Raw genomic sequence first — 23,294 nt, 5'->3', positions numbered from 1 at the left:
AGCCAGTATGGAGAACAGTATGGAGGTTCCTTTAAAAACTAAAAATAGAATTACCATATGATCCAGCAATCCCACTCCTGGGCATATACCCAGAGAAAACCATAATTCAAAAAGACACATGCACCTCAATGTTCATTGCAGCACTATTTACAATAGCCAGGTCATGGAAGCAATCTAAATGCCCACCAACAGACGAATGGATAATGAAGTTGTGGTACATATATACAATGGAATATTACTCAGCCATAAAAAGGAACGAAATTTGGTCATTTGTAGAAATGTGGATGGATCTAGAGTCTGTCATACTGAGTGAAGTAAGTCAGAAAGAGAAAAACAAATATCATATATTAATGCATGTATGTGGAACCTAGAAAAATGGTACAGATGAACCGGTTTGCAGGGCAGAAGTTGAGACACAGATTAGAGAACAGATTAGATTAGAGACACCAAGGGGGGAAAACCACAGTGGGGTGGGGATGGTGGTGTGCTGAACTGGGCGATTGGGATTGACATGTATACACTGATGTGTATAAAATTGATGACTAATAAGAACCTGCAGTATAAAAAAACAAACAAACAAAAAACAAGTAATACTAAACTTTCTTTGGGTTATTTGTATGGAAATATGTTAATATAAATATTTCAGACATTACATGAAATTTCTAAAAATCTTATATGTTCTGGTATAATGTTATAGGTCATAATTCTAGTTATTACTTTAAAATGTATATCTCAGAAATAATTAAATTTCCTTGTCAATTGCATTATTATGAACTTTCATCAAATCTTTAACCATGGTCATTTTTAAGTCTTTTGTCATTTACAGACAGTTCTGGGTGTACTCTGATGCTTTTGCAAAAATGTTGCTATAAAAGGGTTTCATCTTCAAGGAATTCATGGAAAGGATTCTGACAAGTACAGGTTTCTGGTAACTGACTATACTGCTGAACTGAATGAATAAGCATTTTCAGAACTCTAATGAAAAACTGATGAACTCATAAAAGTGCTAACAAAAGATCAAGATGAAAAAAAATTAATTACATGGGACTGAGTGAACTGATGAGGATGATTATAATTTTTGTGACTTTCTGTTTGAATAAAAAAAAAATCCCACAAGGACTCAGAGGCAAAAAATATACAAATCAATTTTCACTGCAAAGTAAAGGAGCTGTTACAGTGGAGGATTCCTGGACTGAATGTCAATATTATGACATAGTATGAGTGTGTTTCGTGTTTGGTAATTGCAATCATTGTTGCTTTTGTTGTGGTCGTCCATTTACAATGCTTGGTGTCAGTTTATTTATCTCTTGTAAAAATAAAATACAGTGTGTGTGTGTGAGTTGTGAAAAAAAATGAAATCAAGTTACATGAATGTAAAAAAAATGCATACAGAAAGTAAGAAAACAATCTTTTTTGGCAGACAACATGATTGACATTTGTAGAAAATCCCAATGTATAAGAAAGCCCCAATAAATAATTAATGAGTTTAGCAAGGTTGTAGGATATAAGGTCATAGGTTACAAAGTCAACACACCAAAATCAATTTTGGAAAATAGTATTTTGGCTAGATATTGTATGGATAAAGACATAAATACTGTAACAGACAAATACTGTACTCCTTACTTAATAAATCTGTTTTAGCAATTCCAAAATTATTTTATATTTGTAAAAGGATTGAAAAAATAAGTAAACATATCATTGATATTGAGAGCCACGTTTGTCATTGTCAGAGAAAGAAGTTACAAATAAGGGAATCTTGAAGACTACAATAAACCCCGTGGTGTTCACTGGAGGTTTAACTGGAGGTATTAGTACTAATTCATTCTTTAAATATGTAAATATGTATATGGACAGAATACATATAAAGAAGTAAATTGTAGTGCTGTATGGTGAGAAAGACAAGTAGAAATGACACCTCAGTAACAATGAAATGGTGCCCAGGTCTTGTTTTTAGATATCATTTTCCAATAGAAGAAACTAGGGGTCCTTAGAGAAGTCATTATTTCCAGGAAAAACAAAAGAGGAGCCTGCGGCTTCTTGCATTCTACAAAAGGAAGAGAGAATACTCTTTAAATGATGGGAACATATTGAAAAGGCGTAGGAACCAGCCTGAAAGGCACTGCCAATGGCTAAAGCTTTGATAATTTTAGCACCAAACTAAATAACGATATTATTGGATTATAAGTATAGAATAGTTATAATGAATGAATATCTATGCGTCGATAGTAATATGAATAAATAATTTAATAGATTAAATGGGAGAAGGGGCAGCTATTTCTTACAGAAGAATTCCAGTTAATAAATGTAAAAGGAATGAGATAAAAACAAAATCACCATTAGAGAATCACAGTAATAATTGTTGCAGGCATGATATATTGATGAATGCTAAATTTTGTGGATGAAAAACTTAATTAGAAACAGTATATTTGCATAGTCTAAAAGTATCTTCCTCCAAATAATTATTTATTTCAAAGGGAAACATGTTAACTTCACAGTGGAGAAACCTGGAAAACACCTTCTTAACCATTTGATCAAGGTTAACCTCACCATTGATAAGACATAGTTACATCACATAGCCCTTGATGATGCAATAAGAAGGGAATATCACTTCTGTGTTATTGTTGCCTATGTACAAACTGAATCAAATCATAAGGCAAATCAAAAAAACCCTATTTGAGGGACATCCTATAAAAATATTGATCGATAATCTTCAGAAGTGTCAAGGTCATGAAAGTCCAGGGAAGACAGAGGAACTGTCACAGATTGGAGAAAAGTTAGGAGACATGAAACCAAATGCAATGCAAACTAAATGCATAGGGTGCTGTAAAAACATATCAAAAGATATTAGTGGAAAAACTGGTGAAATAAAAATAAAATCTGTAGTTTAGTTAATAGTATTGTACTAATGTCACTTCCTTAGTTTGACACTCAGATTATGTAGTGGAAGCTATGTGAAGCATACGTAAGCGTTTTCTGTCTAATGTTTTTCAGCTTTTCTTTGAAATTATTTCAAAATAAAATGGTAAAGAAAGAAATCTAACAACCCTGAAAGCAGATATTGTATGTTAAAGTGGTAATTATTATCTTACAAATAAAAGCATAAAATCAAACATAACCCAAAAAATTGTGTAAAAAGCCACAGATTGAGAAAGTTGACTCTTTCTACATGTTCTTACCAGTGTGAGTATGCGTGTATATGTGTGTGTATAAAAGTCTGGTTTGTGTATATATGTTTGTGTGCATGTCAATTCTTGTGTGGTTGCTAATGACTCAGCTCAGAATTGAAAAAAATAGGAAGCCAGATTTACAACTAGAATAAGAGATTTGACACCAGCAGGATGTGCTTCTCTCTATCTTTTATTTCTGATTCATTCTGGGAAATGGTGAGATTTTAACAAATCAGCCAACATCACATCTATGCAAAGATGGCCTCTGATAGAACTTGACTCACACCACTTTAGAGCCATGTGATTAGAGTGGGAGAGGAACAATTCCCCAAAAGAAAGATGCAGTTTCCAGAAGAAGGATAGCATATGGGACGGACAAAATAGTTCATATCTTCACACTTAAACAAGATGTATTTTTCATACAGTACTCAAGAAAAATAAAAATAGAGGCAATGAAACAGCACAGAGCAATTTGAAGGATAATTTTTGTGACAGTTTAATAAGAGCATTTTATAAGTAATAAAACAAAAATGAAATTTAGTGTCACACCAAGTACTATCTGAAAGGAATATTGTTTAAAAAAATATATATTGCTTCACAATGTTCATGGAACAATTTAGCTTGTTGAAATATTGATTTTAGTAACTATTTCTATATGAAAACAGATTCTTCATTCAAGTGCAAAAATTAAAGCATACTGAAACTAACAAGTTATAATGGCAAGATTGCAGGATACAAGGTTAATATATCAAAATCAATTGCTTTCCGATATTTCTGCAATGAACAAATAGAATCTAAAATTTAAAATATAATTCCATTTACATTAGCACTCCAAAAAAATAAAATAGGTGTAAATCTAACAAAACATGTAAAGCCCTGTGAGGAAAACTACAAAATTCTGATGAATGAAATCAAAGAACTAAATAAATGGAGGCCTATTCCATGTTTGTGATAGGAAGATGATTGTCAAGATGTCAGTTCTTCCCAACTTGACCTATAGATTCAATGCAATCCCAATAAAAACCCCAGCAAGTTATTTTATGGATATTGACAAATTGAATCTAAGACTTATTCAGAGAGGCAAAAGACCTGGAAAAATCACCACAATATTGAAAGAAGAACAAATTTGGAGTACTGACACTACCCGAGTTCAAGACTTACTCTAAAACTATAGTAATCAAGACAGTGTGCCATTGGTTAAAGAACAGACAAATAGATCATTGGAACAGAATAGAGAGCCCAGAAATAGACCCACATAAATATAGCCTACTGATATTTGACAAGGGTCAAAGCCAATTCAATGAAGTAAAAATAATCTTTTCAACAAATGGTTCTGAAAAAACTGGATATCCACATGCAAAAAAAAAAAAAAAAATCCAGACACAGACCTTACACCCTTTACAAAAACCAACTCAAAATGGGTCATAGACCTAAAAGTAAAATGCAAAACTATAAAACTCCTAGAAGATAACATAAGAAAACCTAGATGACCTTGGGTCATGAGGTATGACTTTTCAGATACAACACTGGGTATGAGGATGGGTATGAGGATGACTTTTCAGATACAACACTGAAATATGATCCATGAAAGAAATAATGGATTAGCTAGACTTCATTAAAATTAAAAACTTATGCTCTGTGGAAGACATTGTCAAGAGAATGGAAATACAAGCCACAGACTGGTAGAAAATATTTGCAAAAGACACATCTGATAAAAGACTGGTATTTAAAATAGATGAAGAACTCTTAAAGCTCAACAGAAAGAAAGCAAACTCAATCAATGCGTCAAAGACCTTAACAGACTTCTCGCCAAAGATGTACACATTGCAAATAAGCAGATGAAAAGATGCTCCACATGATATGTCATCAGGGAAATGCAAAGTGAAACAACAATGAGATACCATTACTCACCACTTAGAAGGTCAACATGTAAAACAATGACAGCATCAAATGCTGGTTATTATGTTAAACAACAGGAACTCTCATTCATTGCTGGTAGGGATGCAAAATGCACTTTGGAAGACAGTTTGGCAGTTTCTTTCAAAACCAAACACACTCTAATCATGAAATTCAGAAATCACACTCCTTGGTACTTACACAAAGAAGTTCAACACATATGTCCACATGAAAAACTGCCCATGGGTGTTTATTATAGTTGCTTTATTTATAACTGCCCAAACTTGGAATCACCCAAGATGTCCTTCAGTAGGTGAATGTACAAGTGAACTGTGATACATACTATCAATGGAATATTATTCAGCATTAAAAAGAAGTAAGTGGGTTTCCCTGGTGGCACGGTGGTTGAGAGTCCGCCTGCCGATGCAGGGGACACGGGTTCGTGCCCTGGTCCGGGAAGATCCCACATGCCGCGGAGCGGCTGGACCCGTGAGCCATGGCCGCTGAGCCTGCGCATCCAGAGCTTGTGCCCAGCAACGGGAGAGGCCACAACAGTGAGAGGCCCGCGTACCGCAAAAAAAAAAAAAAGTAAGTCGTTAAGCCGTGAAAAAACATGGAGGAATCTTAAATGCATTATTTTTAAGTGAAAGAAGACAACCTGAAGAGGCTCCATACTGTATGATTCCAACTATATGACATTCTGGAAAAGGGAACTATGGAGACAGTAAAAAGACCAGTGTTTGGGGGAAGGGAGGAATAGGCAGAGCACAGAGGATTTATAGGGAAGTGAAAATATTTTGTGTGATTCTCTAATGTGGATACATGTCACTATACATTTGTCCAAAACCAAAGAATGTACAACACCAAGAGAGCCCTAAAGCAAACTATGGACCTCGGATGATAATGATGAGTCAATGTAGCTTCATCCATTGTAACAAATGTAACACTCTGTTGGCTGAAGTTGATAATGGGGGTGCGGGGCATGGAAAGGGTGGCTATGCCTGTGTAGGGGCAGGGTGTAAATGGGAAGTCTCTGTTCTTTCCTCTCAACTTTGCAGTGAACCTAAAAACTGTCTAAAAAATAAAGTCTTAAAAAATTAAAGCAACATCAAAAATACCTACTTGCTGAAGTAAAATGCAAGCACAAGATTTTTCCTTATTTTAAAGCAATAATTTGTCCTTGTAGTTAATTATTCTTAACCCAAGATTGCAATACTGTACCTATTATGGTATTTTCTTTTTTATCTCCTGGATACATTTGGATAAGGATATGATGCTATTCTTATATCAGAGATTATTGTTAACCTCTCCCCTAATGTTTTCCTCTTTCAGAAACTTTGGGTTTTTCTTTTGAACTTGTTTTCTAAATTTTTTAAGATTTGTCCTGATAACTCAATGTTATTCTGATGTAAATAAAATAAAACCATCACAACAAATAAGAAAAGTAAGGAAAAGAAAAAAATTTCCAAATTTAATTTTTCTCTACCAATTACAACCAGTGTGATCCTGAACACATTGATACTTGACCCTCAATTTTCTCAAATTTTAATTGGTAATAAGAAGGTCTGCTCTACTAGTTTATTTTTATTCATGTTCATATCAAATGAGGCAATATAATATGAAAAGGGCAAACAATATAAAGAAAAAAACACATATTAATACCTTGTACAAGGCATCAAGCAAAATCCTTTTAAGCTCTCAAGCTGCAGCAGGAGGCGTTTGGTGGTAAAAGAGAAAAACTATTCCTGAAAAAAAAGATTTCTGAATAGAACAGGAGAACCTTCCATGTAAAATTTATCCTAGAAAAGCACCTCCACTCCCACCTCCCATGGAAAGACAGAGGTTATATGTTTCAGTCAGCAATCCATCAGGACAGCTGCAGAAAGTAATTTACAGAAATGTTGTAGCAGTCATTTATTTATTGATTTTTTTTAAAGCTTAAGCAAAGACCGTTCAAATATTTAGGTAACTCGGAATATCAGCTGTAGCCTAGCCTTCATGGACCAACTCTGTTTAACCTTGTTCCAACTTGTGTGGTAACCTGGTCTCTTCTGCTTTTCAGTATGTCATGTATTTGTGGATTGTGGTGAATATTTTGCAGGGGAAACACATTGAGGAGGAGGTTGTAGGTGGAGATAGTGTCGGTGGTAATATTGCATATCTCCTACAAGATATTTCTTTTTTATACCACATGCAATACACACACACACTTTTTTTTTCTCTCTTTCAAGTTCAAGCTGTAGGCCATATAGCCAAGAAGTGGTGTTTTCTTCCCTAAATCTTCTCTCCATCAACTGTTGAACGATGCTCCTGTATTCTACCTTTGTTTCACATATCCCTTTCGAAATATCAAATTTCTCTCCCCCACACCTTGAAGATTAGTTTCTGTTTTCCTTTGGAAAATGGGGTTCTCTCTTCAACCACTGCCACTTGACTCTTGCATTTATCTTGCATAGATATCAATCTCAAAAACAGAAGTTTTCTCCCATTAAGAGAATTATTTTACCAAGTGCTAAGAATATAAATTTTGTTCCCTAAATTATTATTATTATTATTTTGGCGGTACGCGGGCCTCTCACTGTTGTGGCCTCTCCCGTTGCGGAGCACAGGCTCCAGATGCGCAGGCTCAGTGGCCATGGCTCAGGGGCCCAGCCGCTCCGCGGCATGTGGGATCTTCCCGGACCGGGGCACGAACCCGCGTCCCCTGCCTTGGCAGACGGACTCTCAACCACTGCGCCACCAGGGAAGCCCTGTTCCCTAAATTATTACATTAACCATTTAATATATTGGCTTTTGACTACCCCACACCCTCCCAGCGTTCTCCTGGATGTTTGTAAGGAGTAGCTAGTCATTTGCTCCCTGTCTTCACTTCCAAATAACAAAGTTTATTAAACAATAGCCATAGTTCTCTTTCTAGCTAAAATAGGGTTCTGTTTTTGTTATATATGCATAATTGTCTGCTTTCAGAATTTTACCAACATTTTAGAAAGCAACTCCACAGACGCCTCTTAATAAAGCAGGCAATGTGTGGGCCATGCTTCCTTTTCGTTGAACTGTTGGTTCGCTGGGTTTCTGCTTTAGTGTGGTTGGTAACCAGTACAAAGCCTATATATACTTGTATATCACTACTAGTTTATTTATTTATCTCCAGTTAGGATCAGACATGTTTCCTTGGGTTCAGACTTATTTTGGTTAGATTTACCTAAAGATGATTTTGCTTAGCATTTGACATTTTTACCTCTGCTCCTTTATCTCCTTTGAAATCCCATCCTCCCTTCATTTCACCTTGATGTAATTTGTTATTGTACGTTTTTTTTCAAAATTTACATGCAGTAAAATTCACTTTTTTTGGAATATAGTTCTGTGAGTTCTTACATGTAAATAGATTTTTGTAACATCTGGCACATACAGAATACAGAATAATTCCATTATACCAAGGAATTCCTTCATGTTGTCCCTTTATATTCAGACCCTGCTCCACCACAACCCCTGGCAAACTCTGATCTGCTCTTTGTTCCTGTATTTTGAAACTGAATTTTTTCACTTAGTGTAATGTGTTTGAGTTACATGCATGTGTGAGCTGGGTGAATCAATAGTCCTTTTTCGTTTTAATGTTGAATAATATTCCATTTTGTGGATGTGTCCCAGTACGTCCATATATCTATTGAAGGACATTTGGATTGTTTCCAGTGAATGCTTTTATATTGTTCTTAAATCTATGCTTGTCTAAATTTGGCATCTACCTTTCTGCTTTGGTTCTATGACCCACACTATTCTTGTATACCTGCCAGTATACTCTGAATAGTCATTCTCTAATTTGGGGATTCTTAGTACTAACTATTCTCATTTCCAATCTATCATTGCTCATAGTTTTACTATAAAGAGTTTTCATTGTTCTTCATCACTGCAGTTTGATTTTCTTTAATATACTCAGTGAAATAGGACTCATTAGTTACTTAATTTTTAAAAGTGTAATATGATTAAATTAACAAAGGCATGTGGCTAAGCTAATATTATTGTGCTAAGTCCCTTCTAACCTCTGTCCCCGGAGTCAGGATTATTAGCGTCTTAATTTTTTTCTTCTGATGTCTCAGTATTCTTATGTATTATGTTTCTACAGTTTTTTAAAATTGACTTGATATGATATTTCATATTAATTTCTTGTTTTAATAGGCAAAGATTTACCTTATGCCAACCTCTAACTTTCCTCCCCCATTCTAACAAGATAGGGTTGCCATACCTCACAAATAAAAATACAAAATGCCCAATTCAATTAAAATTCCTATAAACAAAGAATAATATCTTCAAAAAAGTATGTCTCAAGTATTACATGTGCTATACACTGAATGTGTCTCCCCAAAATTCATGCCTTAGAATCTAATCTCCAATGTGAGGGTATTTGGAGGTGGGAGGTGATTAGGTCACAAAGGTGGAAACTTCATGAATGGGACTAGTGTCCTTATAAAAGAAGCCCAAGAATGCTTCACACCCCTTTCTGCTATGAGTGAACACTGTGAGAAGATGGCCATCTGTGGACCAAAAATCAGGCTCTCACCAGACACTCAATTTGCTGGCACTATGATTTTGAACTTCCTAGCCTCCAGAACTGTGAGAAATAAATTTCTGCTGTTTATAACCCACCATTCTATGATATTCTGTAATAATAACCCAAACAGCCTAAGACAACATGTACTTATACTAAAAAAATTATGCTTATCTGAAAATCCAATTTAACTAAGCAATCTGTATTTCATCTGGCAAACAAATCGCAACAGTTATGGTGCATTTTTTTTTTACTCTGTTGTTACCTTTTATAACTATCTTTAATTCTTGTGCCAGCAAAAAAGTACATTTTATCCCCCATTTTGTAAGACGTATCCATTTGTACTTCTTTCCTTTAACTGTATTCCTGTTCTTGTTCATATATTTGTAATTTCTAGGTAGGTAGCATTCACATAAACAATGTTTACATTTTTAAAATTATTTTAAAAATGTTCACTACAAAGCCAAGTCATAAATGATGAGTACATTGGTCTTCATAAAATTTTTGTGGTTCCCCACTCTGAATATTTTCTATGGCTATTTTTCCCCTTGCTTTACTCTTCTAGTTTTATATGTCCTCAAATTTTGCAGACTGACTTCTTGGGATACTTCAGAACTGCAGTCATCCTGGGGATTGATCGCATTTAACGTTTTCCTGGACTCAAACCACTTTTTTTGTTTGGATCCTCATTCTTAGTTTATTTGTTTGTTTTGTCAGAGCAAAAGAGCTGCATTTTCAAGTAACTGTCTAAAGGATGTGTTGGAGGTGGTTTTTTTGAGATCTTACATGTTTGAAAATAGCTGAATTCTTTCTTCATACATGATTGATAGTTTGGGTATGAATAGAATTCTAAGGCAAAAAATAATTTCCCTTGGGAACATGGAGGGAATTGCTCTCTTGGCTTCCGGCATTCAGCATGGCTGCTGAGAGTTATGCTGTTCTGGTCTTATCTCCATGTCTGCATCTCCCCTTTCATTTTTCCAGGCCCAATTTATAAAATCTCTTCATATTTACAATTCTGAAACTTCACTATGTTGTAAGTGTGTGCATAATTTCCCCACTCATGCTGGGTGGGCTCTTTCGATCTAGAGCAACATGTCTTGTTTTGGAGAATTTTCTTTTTACATATTTCTTTATTATTTACTCCAGTTTCTCTGGACTTTCTGAAGCACTTATTAGTTGCATATTGGGGATACAGAATTGTTTCTTCATGTTCCTTACTTTTTTCACAACTTTTAAATTTCTTTTTCTTTGTTTTCAGCTCTTTTGGGAAAACTTACCAAACTTTATTCTTGAATATTTCTATTGATTTTCCCCAACATTTTATTATAAAAATTTTCCAACATAAAGCACTTCAAAGAAATTTGTAGTGAAACCTGTTTACCCAGTACCTAAATTCTATTTATTGAATTTTAAAATTTTGATATTTATTGCATATATTTGTTTTAAAAACAAAGACAAAAATCATTGTCTTCTAATTGTTTCTTTTACAGTGTATCTTGTTTTAAGGATGTACAATTTTTTCACTCACATATCTTTTTAGGAGTAATTTTATCTGTTTATCTTTGTTTCTTTTACTTAAAAGAATCCCCCAAATATCTTATGTGTCTTGTCTTGTTAATTCACATTTACTATTGTGTGGAAAAAATAGTAACTTGGTGGGGCTTGTGAACAGGCAGGCTTTGCTCTTTTGGATGTTTGAGCAGTGGGTGATCTTTACTTGTGAAGTCCTAAATACCAGATTGAGTGGCCCATTCACATTCCAGAGAAAACTCTTTATTATTTCCCTGTTTTAATAGGTGATAGACTTCCTTAGTGTTCTACACACAAGCTGAAGAATATGTATGAGAGTGTAGGTAAGTGTAGCTGTGTCTGTGTAAGAGGGAATGTGTATGGTTCTGGATGGGTTAGTTGTCTTTCACAGAATAGTCTAACCTTTCCTTTTCTCTGTCCATTGGATTTGCAAAACTGGAGCCTTTAGTATCAAGCAGAGTCACATTTGCTAATCACTCTTAGCTAGGTCTTACTAAATTTTGGACTCCTTCCACAGGCTTCTTCAGGTATTTTTCCCCTCTCTTTCTCTCTCTCTCCTAGTTTCTCTGTCATCATATTTATGCCTTTATATCCATCCCTTCACTACAAGTTTAGTGGGATTTATCTAGGGAGTGGGAGTAAATGTATGTGAATAATTATTATTTCCGGAATCAGTTACCCTCTTACAATCTCCTCAATAATGCAATTCTGGTCTATCTCTGTGTCTGAGCACTCTGAGATCTGCTCTGCATTCTAGCTGTGAGTTGCATTTTAGAACCTGTTCAGGATTTTTGTAACAAAGTAAAAAATGAACAAATAAACTATTTGCAAGTTAAATGTTTTGAACAAAATATATTTTTCCCAGACATGCAAAATTCCTATGTTGTATAACTGAGGCTTTTGCCTGGAAATAGTAACCTTGGGTTTTATACTTTTTGTCATGCCTTTGTAGAAGTCTTAAATATTCATTTCCAGAAGACATGTCAGGGATGTAAAGGCCAGAATTTCCTTGGTTCAAACCTTAATTATGCTATCTGCTGTCTCAGTGACTTGGGAAAATTATTTAATTTCTATAAAGATCACTTCCTAAACTTACTAACTGAAGAGTTACTTAGGACAGTAATTTGCACCTAACAGGTGATAGTAAATGACTGTGAGAACTTTATAATACACTATCCTACACATGAAACTTTGTAGACTACTTCACTTTGAATCTAGACACTTTAGAATTATTGCACATCAATACATTAATAATTCATCTCAAAGTTGTCAAGATATAAAAGAAGAAACCAAACGCCTGGTTCTAGAGCAACTTACAGTAAGGCTAAGACCAGCCAACATATTGTGACTTGAGCAAGTATCATAGAATCCAGGGCTCCTGAATGGAGATAGTTATCTGTCTCATGGGGCTGTCTTTGGAATTAAATATAAAACACATAAAGAACTTAGAAATGTGCCTGGCAGAGAGAATTCCTCAAATGTGCATTATTGTTAAAATAGCTATTTTTATATTATTACTATTTGATTTCTGTTTGTATGTATTTTTCTAAGAATTTCACATGTATCATCTCTTCCTTCATATTATTATTCTCATTTTATAGATGAAGACATGAGACTCAGAGAAGTTAAGTAATTTGTTCAAGGCGGCGCACCCAATAGGTTGAGTACTCAAGATTGGAGCCTAATATTCAATCACCAAAGCAAACTATTTTGAACAATAAAAGTGTGATGATCATGTAACAAAAAAAATATTGCAGATTGGGGTTGGTAAAGAAGAGCTTTTTAGCGTTTTCAGGCAGCTTCTCTATAGTCCCTTGATAGGTTTCATACCGATACAGAAAGGAGAAAAAGGAAGATTGCCGGGTAGGGTTAGTGACACAAAGTTAGCTATTATGTTACATGAATTCATCTACTTGGAGATACAACCTTGAATTTATTTTTTTAATTTATATTTTTTATTTATTTTATTTTTGGCTGTGCTGGGTCTTCGTTGCTGTGTGCAGGCTTTTTCTCTGTTTGCGACGAGTGGGGGCTACTCTTCATTGCGGGGCGCGGGCTTCTTATTGCAGTGGCTTCTTTTGTCCTGGAGCACAGGCACTAGACATGGGTACTTCAGCAGTTGTGGCTTGAGGGCTCTAGAGCGCAGGCTCAGTAGTTGTGGTGCACGGGCTTAGTTGCTCCACGCCATGTGGGATCTCCCTGGACCAGGCTCGAACCTGTGTCTCCTGCATTGGCAGGCAGATTCTTAACCACTGCACCACCAGCGAAGCCCACAAGCTTGTATTTTTTAAAGGAAAGAAAGTGTTAATTCCTGGCAAAGAGGACTTTAGATATTAGTAACAAGAATACTTTGAAAGTAAATTGAAACTAAATGATGAACGTTAAACATTATTCTTCTTTTAGAGTTTTTAGGAATTGTGAAAAAGGGCTGCAAATACTGATAAAACATAAATTTTGTGAAATCAGCAATCTCACAAAAGGTTCCTTACTGCATTTTAACAGTTATATATAAAAACACAAAGAACGCTGCAATCATTTCAGAATAGCCTACATCTCCTTATCTTATGAGTGTTTCAGTTATGTTTTTTCAAGGTACTTGTAATTTCCCTCTTCCCCTCTGTATTTAGATATTTAATCTAAAAATCCACATGTTGTCCATTTTCTCAGTATAGTTAAATGCAAATTCATCACCATCCTCTGGTTTGATTTAGGGGAGCGAATTTAATTCTGCACTGCAAATAAAGATACTTTGAATATGTAATAGGAATGCTACTTCTCTTTCCTCAATCCTCATTCTACACATTTAAGTTATTCACAGCTGCTATTCCCATAACACTTAAAGAGATTATATCCGTTGCCAACATCTATAAATTATTAACATCAAAACTAGTGGTTCCCTGGCACACAATTTCAGCCTTCCACAGAAAGAGGAAAACTTGGGCAGGGTTAAATAGATTAAGAATTCAATTGGGAGCATGGTCACTAGAAACTTAATTTTGTTTATAAGTGCTTTCCCTTTCTTTCCTTACAGGTTCTTGTTCACAAGACTGTTGCAGAGAACACAGTTTTTGTGGAGATTCTGAAAATTCAAGTATGAGATAACTGAGTAACAATCATTCTATCCAATCTTTTCTTCACAGTTTTAAGAAATGAGGCAGTACAGCCATTTCTCAGTTAACAACATGGCACAATTATTATAGTTTATTCAGCCAGGACTTACAGACTAGATTCATAAAACAAGAATTTATTGAATTCAAAGAAAAGGATGATAAATTGAGAAATGTCTAAGTAGAAATTAAAAATTATTACTTTCTAAGAATTCAGAGAGTAGTACGCAATATCCAGTTAACAACGTTAGGAATTAAAGCTATGTAACTGATTAGATGGATGTCTTACTATTGTGGATACAACTTGGGCAGTTTAAAATAAATATTGTAATAATTGATCTTTCTGAAAGTGCAAGTGCTAAGTGACGCTTGATATATCATATCAACTTCCTGCCTCTGGCACTGATAGACGGTCCTTACATTTCTACTATTAAGAAGATGGCCAAGCCTTCCATTACATGTATTGCAGTGCTGTGAATAAACCTCAATGAAAATGAGTGGGAAACTCTACTCCTGCCATTTTTATATTAGCCTAGACCCAAACCATCTCTGCCATGCCTGCTGACAATCGAAGGTATCACTGCAGATTAATGAGACTCGAATTACACTGTCATAGTAAAGGAATGGGGAGAGGGAATATCTTGCTCCTCTTTTTCACAGAAGCTGCCTGGTTACCTCTGTAAGTATGAAGCAGCTTCTGAAAAATTATTAATAGCTCTACTGACATTCTGATTAAAGGTAATTTTTTTAGCAGGCTTGGGTGTCATTCAGTAGAGATTTTATTGGCTCTCGACCAGCAATTGCAAAGAAATACTTCAATTAGTAATGTAATAATATGTCTGTAGTCAGGGTGTTTATGGAAATTATGCCTCAGCTCAGCTCTGAATTTCCTCACAGATAAGAGTTTGTCTGTTTGTTTGGAACAGGGTCATTGTGACTCTTCAGGCTACAAGAGTAAAAAAATAACATTACATGCTTAAGTAAATCAGAGTGCATTGGCAAGATATACTCCTGTTGGTGCCCAGAGTTACTACAAGCCAGCTTTTAATTTTCTGGTGTCTTCTAGTGGACTTTTGTCTTTTGTTTGGTTCAAAATTTTAAAATGCATTACTCTTTGAGTTTCTGCCCTTTTAAAATTTTGTAATAATAAGTATTTATCTGTTCCTATCATGAAAGTGAGTCATCGATTGATAAAGCTTACAGATAGATATTTGATTAGAAAAACCATCCAGAGTTTTGGATACAGAAAGTCAAACTGAGACTCTATGAGAAATATAATCCCTAATTTCATTGTTTTCTGGAAAACAATACTGGTAATTAATTTAAGATTCTGCATATTAATTTGACTTTCATACCCTCTGTGCTCTACCTTATCAATAACAACTTCCCTAATGTGAGAAGGTGTTACATGAGTTTACATCCAATCTAATAAAGCACTGGGATAAAGGGACTTGGGTTGAATGGTATGAAAGTATCCCTACAATGGAACATCATTTATTTATTTCACTTATTCATTCAGTGGTTGATAGGGCATTTGGGAAATTTCAAGTTTGTGGTTGCTATAGATGGCACTGCTTTGAACATTTTAGGACATGCTTTTATGATAAACACGTGCACGTATTTCTGACTGATATATTACCAGGAGTGGAGGTTTTGTGAACTGCACACATTCAGCTTTAGTAGACACTGTCTAAAAGTTCCCCAGAGTGGTTGTACTAGTATAGACTCATACCAGCAATGTTTGGGAATTCTGCTTCTTCTATATTTTCACCAACATCTGATATTTTTTGTCTTTTAGTCATTCTAGTAAGTGTGGAATCGTATTTCTGTCGTTTTAGTTTGTATTTGTCTGTGGTCTAGCACCTTATATAGATTTATTAGCCATTGGGTATCTTATTTAGTAGTGTCTTTCGTCTCTTGTTTTCCTTTTTTCTGTGTTGTCTTTTTTTATTGATTTATACTTCTACAAATATTCTGGATATAAAGTTTTGACGGATAGGTATATTATTTTCTTCCTGTTGGTGGTTTTCCTAGTCTCTCTTTTAATTCTTTCTCTTGATAAACAGAAACCCTCAAATTTAATATACCAGAGGTGGATAAGAAATAATTAACAGCAGATATAGAACTCATTCTCTCTCTACTAGCAACTACCCAGAAGAACAATGGTTACAATAAAATTACGTTGTGAACAAGTTAATGACCTTATATCAAAGCCTTCATGTTAGTATCATTCACTAGCAGAAAGATAAAGGTAAGTCCTATTCACAAAATGATTTTTAGTAGGCTATATCTGATCTCTCTGCACAATGAAAATAAACCTGGGACTTATGAATTTATGGTGCATTGCTGACTGGATACTTAGGACACAGGTAAAATGTGTAACTAACAGTGGATAACATGAATAGAATCTAAAACCAAAATGATTTCCCATTGTGTAAGTAATGCTTCTGCATACATTGCAGAAGGGAAGGACGCTTTGGAGACTGTCTCAGACACCTCTAAGTAAATAAATTAAATTAAAACTACTAAATTTTCTTGGAAAAACTTATTATACCAATGGGTATTTGTTTCCCATATATATATTTTGGAATTTCCTCCTTGCTTTTTATGAATTCCTTGTCACTGTAGGGACACTGGGTCAATGTTTAATTGATATATCTAGGACATGGAATTCTTCCTGTAACAAACAGACTCACTGGAAAAAAATTTTTTTTAATGTAATTTGAGATGATGTTTATTGTATAGATGGCTTTAAATGCAATAGATGTTCAGGAAACAAAATATGCAACAGGACCAGAAAATTGGAAAAGGTTACAAGGAAAAAATGGACTTCATCCACTGTGTATTTGGGGACCTAAAGCTAATTAGATAGGGTGGGTTGGAATATGAACAGTTTAAAAAGCTAGGCAGGGGAGTTGACCTTTGTGAATATAATTTGTTTTGGTGCTTTCAATCATCAGGGCTTATCCAAAATCATAACAGAATGACAGTTACTCTGTCTTTTCTTCTTTCTTTCTTTTTTGAAAAATAATAAAGAGGAGAAAGGATTTGGAAATCTTATTAAGAGTAAAATAATTTATACTAACTCTCCCAATGTCTGAAACATGACCTAAAATTTTATGCCTTTAAAATTGACTTTATGGATAAGGTTTGTCTTAATTTGGGAAAATAACTTTGAAAAGAGTACATTGCATGTTATGTTATTTAAGCCTCATATATTTCATTTACCGAGGATATTAACTGTGAATCATAATGCTATGATTCTATAAAGTATTTTCTATCACAAATACATATACAAAAATATTACCAATGCACTTTGCTAGCAATTTGGTAAGACACAAAGCATGAATGTAGAGAAAATTGAGAAATAAATGTTCACTTTTTCTCATACTGTGCCCCCCCTTAATATCATTTGATTCAGTAGAGTTTTCTGATGAGAAATGAATTGACCACAATTAATGGTTAAGCCAGTGGTGGATGTCTAAACTAGAGAAATTCTGTATAATTTTTTAAAAGGGAAATTATTTTACATAAAAAACATATAGTTATGAAATTTAATACTTTGTTAAGATGATTTTTAAAAACTACTTTCAAGTCCACATGGGTCACCTCATTTTGTACAGAGGTTAAATGCAAGAATGCCTATAGGCATAGTCAGTATTTTCTGACTGTATTAAAAAGTATTTTGTGATACATATTTATTTTTTTTAAAGTACTTTGATAAAGGCCTAGAATTCTGTATCACAAACATATAAGACATTATCTTAGCCTGGGAGATATTTTAGGTGGGAGTAGCTAATTGCCTGCCTCTGTCATAAAGGAACCCTAATATTGTTCCTGAAGAACACTTATGTGCAAAACTGTAACCCAGCGAGTCCGCCAGGATGAATTAGCCACAAAATGCACCCTCTGATAATTAAATCTTCGAGTAGAATTGCTTACTATTATCAATTTTAATGCAGAAGAATGTGTACCAAATGTTGATTTTTCATTTCAGTTTATTGATTATGAGCTATGTTTTCTGATATTAAAGAAAAAGTTTAGCTGTCTTTAAAACTATTTACCAAATTATAAAATGTGTTATTAATTATATGTAAATAATACAACACATGCATAAGGAAAAATATTCAGGCAGTGCAGAGGTGATTCTCTCCTTTTCTCCAAGTTTGGACTAATTTCACAGAGATCTTGACTTCTAAGTATTTCAAATGTTATTTCTTTTGCGGGTCACTATTGTAACAATAAAAATAACATTCCCTTACCTTTATTTGCTGAGGAATTCACTTGACTTATATTACCTTCCTGCTTCCTTCTCTACCACCACCTGATTTTGATAGGTATATAATTTAAAACCATTCTTTGTTACCTTTATAACTTTAGATGCTATGCTTGACTCTGTATTTCTAATCACAGTTATGACTCCATATTATGTAAATGGGTAAACTGGTAGGCCCACATTCCCTCCCCCCACTTCTTCTTTTTGTCAGTTCTGCCATTGCTATTATAGGGTCACAATATTAAACATTTGCACTCTAATCCCTAAATCAAGTGTTCTATGTTTTGCCAATAGGATGAGTTCTGAGAAGTAAAAACCAATAAAAAGGCTTTTAATGTTTATGGTTATACTACTATCATTTACTGCAAATTTTTCATTTTATCATTTGAATACATCATCGCTTAAGTATCTTTTAATTCACAATCACAACATAAATCCTTTACCTTATCGTATGGGGACTTTTTATAACAGCAGGAATGAAACAAAACACTTAATATTTGAGGGCTGAACTCTAGTTAAGACAGAGTTTTGTTCATACTTAACATAAATAAAATTTACTTTGGAAATTGAACTCTATATAATGAAGAAAGGCTGGGACTATGTTTTTCAAAAGATGTGTTAGCAGTTGAGAAGGAACAACCTGCTGCCTTAAGGTGTGTATTTACACTTCCTGGAAATGAAAAAAACCAGATTGTTGTTTGCTGAGATAGGAACTTGAATAGGGTAAAGAAGGGTCTACTTTTGTGTGTCTGTGTGCATCTGTGTTTCAGGGGGTAGGCGGGGTGTTCGTAGGCATATTTAAAAACAACGTTGGCCAGGGATTAGCCTCTTTGTCAATGAGTAGATGGTGGGGACATAAGAATTATTGATTGCTGAGAAGTTTTTATAGCTAATAAGCTATATAAAATTTCCATTAAATAAATCAAAGGGAAGACTTTGTAGAGTATATGTCAAACTTTGCAAAGCATTTTATCCAATTGTAACCTTTTCAGTAGTGATATTTGAAAATGTCAGATGAATTGAAGGAGATGTGAAACTGTAGATACCTAACAAACACTCTATCAGAGCTATATCAGTTTACATCCAAACTTCAAGCAAAATAAAGCATTCCTGTGTGGTTTGTCTGCCAACACATAGACATTACAATACTGTTTTGTTTGTGTGCATGCTTTTGTGTGTGTGTGTGTGTGTGTGTGATTTTAAAAAGACATTATTTGATAAAATTTAAAAGCTAGGATAGCTAAATATAAGAACAAATGGTATTACAATATTCATATGTTTAGAAGATATAATCACACAGTAGATACAGTATAGAAACAGACAAAAAAAGCAAGGTGCATATTTTCTTTGTATTTACCTACAATTATGTTTCTTACTTTTCACAGTTATATTTCTTATAATTATGAATTATGTCTCAATGAGAGTTTGTATTATATTAAAGAGAACAATGAAATTAATAAGTTGCATTTATTTAAAATGTGTGAACAGGTAATGGAAGTCAGAATTATTTATTTACCTTATTTACTTATATATTTTCTTATTTATTCCCAGATTCCTCCAAGAGGAATTAAGCTCTTACAGGGTATTATTTACTTGAAATACCAATTAGGGATAAATTTTACACATACTTCAAGGGACGTTTGCTATAATATTAATTGATAATTTTCTTAGGCTTCGTACTGTGAAACTTGAAGTAAAGATTTTTATAACCAATCATTAGACCTGAAGTTATTAAGAGATAGAACCCAGGCAATCATAATCAAAGGGAGTGTTCAATAGAATTATACAGAACCTGTAATGGTATGGAGCGTGAGTTACACAACCGCAGAGTATTCTGTGATACTCTGCATATCACAGAATATGAGTGATCAGAAGCAACAACACCACACTTGCAGTTGACCAGGCTGCAGTTAGCCATATTTCTGACTGTTTTGACTTTCTTCTCTAAGACAGCACTAAAATATCTATATCAAGGAGGGCTGGTGATTTATATTTTCTCAAAGTCAACGGTTAGTTGTCTGTTGGTCACCACTTCCTCTGAATCCTTAATTTTCTAGGATAGTGTACACTACCTTAGTCTGCAACTCAATACCAGTCTGTCTCCATCCCTGGTTCCTGAGTCCTCTAAATGTTGCAGTGACCCAAAGTCCTTCCTCTTTCTTCTTCTCTGTCTATTCTGTCTTAGAAGCACTCATTTAAATCCCATTAAATCCTATCTAATAGGGATAGCATTTTACATGCTAATGAACCTCAGATCTATGCCTTTGCCTCTTATCTGTCATCTTGGAACAAACCATGATCATCTCTAAACTGAAACTCTTCAAACTGCTCTCTTTGGCTCTTTTGCTCCTCTATAATACATGCTCCACAAACCAACCAGATTGATATTTCTAAAGCTTTAAATAATTATTGCTCCCCTTCTAAAACCCTGTTATTCCTTTTGCAATGAGAATAAAATATATCTATCACAGATCAAATGTCTCCTTCAGAAAGACATACACCATTCACCGACCTGTACATACCATACCAACACATAGAGGTAAATAAGCATGTGTAAATACTTTCTGAACTGTAAATGACCATTATCATATTGGCAATGGTAACAGTACTAATGATGATGAAGATAGTGATGAAACAATATCCCAGTTAGACTTTTTGACCGGGGAACACTACCAAGCTAATCTGACTAAACAATAGGACTCACCAGCTAAACTAATCTCACTAAACAATAGGATGCACTAGCTTCTACCCAGCAAGTAAATAACACCATATTCTTTCAACACTCGGCTTGTGTCTATCAGAGATAATGTGCCTAAAAATTCCAGAGTCTATTAAGTACTGCATAACAGGTTTATAAATTTTAAATGCATGTGGGTTTATCACCAAGATATGATATATCAGGTGATTTTGGAAACTTCACTTAAATATGCAAAAAAGATATTCATTTCCTCTTTGCCATTCTCCCAGGCCCCTTTGTCCAGGATCTCATTCAGGTTGATTGCCAGAGGTAAATCCTTCTTGCCCAGATGTGTCCCCGTATTCCTTCCCTGTCACAGAGTCCTTTACCTTAGTTTTTTTTTATTATTATTATTTTTTATTTAAATGATGGCAAACTAATCTGAAATCTAATTATTATTGATTTAACAGAAGTTAAAATCTTAATTTGAGTTCCCATCCAGTTATGTGTTATGTACCTCTTAGAGGTACCATATCTAAATCACAGTAATGTTTCAAATAATAGGGAAATTTGGCAGTTCCCTCTGAGCAGGTACAGACTGGGCTTTGGGTCTCTTTTCACTGTAATACAGCTCCCATCCTAGGGGGTCCTGCCATGATTGTAATAACCCCATTTAACTCGGCAACATAAAATATGGTGTATGAAATCAGATATAGCTGGTTTTGAACTCAAGGCTCTGACACTTCATTGTTTGAAAAAAATAATTTTATTTGATATACTTTTATTTATATGAAAATTTTATATCCTTTCTGAATTTCTGTCTTTTTGTTTATGAAATGGGAATGATGCAATCTTCATCATTGAATTCCAGTTATGGGAATTGTGATATTTTATGTGCCTACTCTAAGAACAGGCACTGCAAATTGCTATAGTATTATTCCTGGGGAGTTATTGACCAAAGTAGATTACTGGGCTTTACCTCAATCTTGAACTATACTTAGTTCTAGGCATTATTGAAAATGCATCTGGGTTTACCATGATAGGCTTGTCTATCTATCAGAAAATACCCCTACCTCATAAGATACAAGTGAAATGAGAGAAATTCCTTGAGAAGTGATGAGTGTCCCAGCTTAATTCTTTCAATTCTATTCCATTCTATTTTTCTATTCCTAGCATAGTTGGTTTTTCTGACTTTTTCCTAAATTTTAATTGCTGTTATGATTTGGGCATCACTCTGCCCCATTGTACTTTCTTAGAAAGCTAATACATGTACTTATGTGCATATACATACATAATGCATGCACACACACATACATAGAGATACAGATATAGACACTAATAATTTTTTCTTTGGAACATTTATTGTGAAAAAAAATTTTTTTTAAAAAGTGTAAAAAAGGTTATGGCATATCCTATAAAGGCTTCAGGAGATTTTTAAAATGCTGAAGTAAATGAAGTTGAATTTGAGCTTGAAAGCCTATGTTCCTTTTCCTTATCTCAGTCTTGTTTCATTTGTCTACCTAAAGGTCTCATAGCTTCAGTCATAAACAGATTCTAGACTTTGGTGATGGTCAGGTCCTACTACTATAATTCCACATTGCAGGATTTCACACTAGTTAGACTCCTGTTACTGAACAGATGAAGCTCTCACAAGATACTTTCTATACTCACAGCCCATTTAATATCAACATTTTCCTGGTTAGAAGATTACCATCTTTTCCATTTCACTTGAATGGCCTTCTGTGCTTGTGTATGTAGTTTGGCTGAATTTGATGACCATATAATATACTTATTTCTGTGAAAAACTTTAGACCTAAAAAATTTGAAAGAATAATCCCTTATACATTTGTCTTTCTCTCACCTATTTAAGAAATAAGTAAATAAATATTAAGTAATCACTATGATTAATTTGGTATTCTTATATTTTAGCAAATATTACATTTTATGGCATATATGTTTTATCCCTAAAGTACATATTATATTTATTTTATTGATGTCTACAGTGTTTTGCAAATTGCTTATTTTTGTTCAATATATTTTTGAGAATAATTCACTTTGGAACATATAATTCACATACATCCATCTCACAGCTACT

Source organism: Globicephala melas, chromosome 13, assembly GCF_963455315.2.
Source record: "Globicephala melas chromosome 13, mGloMel1.2, whole genome shotgun sequence".
NCBI lineage: Eukaryota > Metazoa > Chordata > Mammalia > Artiodactyla > Delphinidae > Globicephala > Globicephala melas.
Note: the sequence above shows the minus strand (reverse complement) of the source record.